The sequence below is a fragment of the Lathyrus oleraceus genome, chromosome 3, assembly GCF_024323335.1.
Source record: "Lathyrus oleraceus cultivar Zhongwan6 chromosome 3, CAAS_Psat_ZW6_1.0, whole genome shotgun sequence".
NCBI lineage: Eukaryota > Viridiplantae > Streptophyta > Magnoliopsida > Fabales > Fabaceae > Lathyrus > Lathyrus oleraceus.
The window spans coordinates 441,092,906-441,095,474 of NC_066581.1; positions in this window are offsets into that span (position 1 = coordinate 441,092,906).

Below are 2,569 nucleotides of genomic sequence, written 5' to 3' on the forward strand. Positions count from 1 at the left end.
AATAAATAACTAAAACCCCTAAAAAATGTTTGTGTGGACTGTTGGATTTGATATGAGCTTTGGACTTAGAATCAGACAACATTCCCTATGCAAGAAGACTTGGCCAATGCCAATATTTCTGAAACCAAGTTCTTGTGATTTGATCTCTCATTTGATGTAAGTGTTGAAGATCTTCATGAATTCATCTGCTACATTGGTCTTGATAAAGATGTTACTTTAAACTTGTGTGTAGTGCCTTATTCTGAGCCATTCAAGAAGTATGTCATCTGATACCATGGGAAGATTATGAAGAAGACTATGAAATTGCTAGCTTGGATGTGGCAATATTTATTTGATGCCTTGCTCTTCATCTTGCTATTTGTGTATTGATATTTCTCGATTTAAAGTCCAAGGAAAAAGTGGGTTTCTATATGACATTCTTGTCTATTAGATTGCATCCCATCGGTCAGATCTTTTCAACTATTAAATTTTAACTTTTGTTTAGGATTACTCTCTTCATCTCCTCCCACTTCTGAAATTTCAAATTTCTCCCTCCTTTTTAAAAATCTTATTTGCTTGTGATTTCTAAACTTAGACTTTATTGCAAACTAGAAATTATGGCCTTATGCCATTGCATTTTTAAACTCTTTTCTTAATCAAACTTATAAATGAATCTAACCATATTGACTTAAGATTTCAAAAAGAAAAAAAGAACTAACACGCATTCAAACTCTTTTAGGCGTCTTTGTGCCTCTTTAAAACTTAAACCTTTACTAAAATCAATCAACTCACTTTGAAATTGATACCACAAAATACGAGGTTTTGATCCCTCATTTTATGTTGGACGTAGGCACAAGTCCGAAGGTCTTGTCAAACACAAACATATTATTTAATGATTTCTTTTCTCATCCCCACACTCTATTTATTGCAAACATCATTTTATACCAAAACATATACGCACATAAAAAAAGGCTCCATAGGAGTACCTAGGACACTCTGGGTGCTAACACCTTCCCTCTGTGTAACCAACCCCGTTACCTGTAATCTCTGGCATTTTATTAGTTTTGATTCGAAAACTTCTTATCTTTGGATTTTGTTCTTACTTTTCCCTTTTCTTTGGAAATAATAAAAGATGGTGCCGACTCTGGTTTTATTGACGTTAAGCTTATCCATAGCTTAAAGGTCATGAATTTACCGCTACAAAAATTAAGTGGTGACTCTTTTGGGGAGTAGTCCTCAGTGGGTTTGGCCTACTTTTTTATGTGTATATGTTTGTATATTTGATGTTTGTATATTTGTTCATATGATATAATCTGCTTGTTGTGCTTGGTGATCTCTGAGTGGTGAGATAAGTTCTAACCCGAAATTGAGTGCAATTAAGATAGGAGGATGGTATAGTCATGTTCGACTTGTGTGGAGTAATCCTTAACAAGTTGGCTTGAGACTCATCTACTCAGTGGAGACCCTTTTGGAGTTAGGAATGTCACATAAGTCATTTGTGGTTAGGCATTACTTTCTCTAATTTGGGGTATGAGAAACTGAGAACCGTTGAACATTTAACCCAACATGGCCTATTTAGGACATATTGCGGAGGTTGCTCAAGTGTAGACTTGATAACAGTTGTCACACGATACTACACTCAGACGAGTTTCTCTTGTGAATGTTATGGGTTGATGAGTCGGTCATCCTAACCTGTAATATCTGATAGATGAAATTAAGACTCTGGGACCTTTTTAGAACATGATCTACAGGTTCTTATCCTAAGTACACTCATTTGGGATGGTTCTTAACTTGACTCCATGCTCGTGACTCACAACAAACCCTTGATTCTTGGTTGATCCAATCAAGTCTTGTGAATATCAATGGAACTTGGGTGTTGATAAGGTGAAAACCATAATCCACCAAAATGGATGATTGATCTTGACAATGACTTGATTCATCCCTTGACCATTGTTTTTTTTCCTTGTGTGTGATCCCTTATTTGTGATTGTTCATTCATGCACTCATGCGCATCATAACATTCATCATACGAAAATAACTTCAAGGAACTGAGGTTTTATTTGCAAATATTTTCAGACCATGGATTGTGGACGAATGAACACTAAGAATTACAGTTTCAGATGTCCCGATTTGAAAGATCTAAGGAAGTGTAAGACCCTAATTTTGACCCTAAGATCCCTCATGGCATCATGTTATTGCACAAGTGCATTGCCTCAAGGATCATAGCATGTTTGGCTCCTTAACCCTAGGGTTGGGACTTGTTTGAGTGTTTTGAGACCACCAAGCATGCTTGTATTGTATATTATTGCTTTTCTTATTTTGATTACTAACCAAAAGCACAAAAATATGTCACTAACTCTTTTTGTTTTGAAGCTCAAGTGATCATGTGCTCCACAATGCTCCTAGAAGGCTCCTAAGCCCAATGAAATGACTAGATGAAGATGAGAACAAAGCATGAAAATGGTCCACAAAGCTCCTAATCATCATATATGTATCACAAGTATATCAATTTTCCAATTTGATCAAGATAACCCAAAGGGCTTGAGGATTGTTTCCCAAGGAAACCCTAATTTCATTATGCTTTAACTGT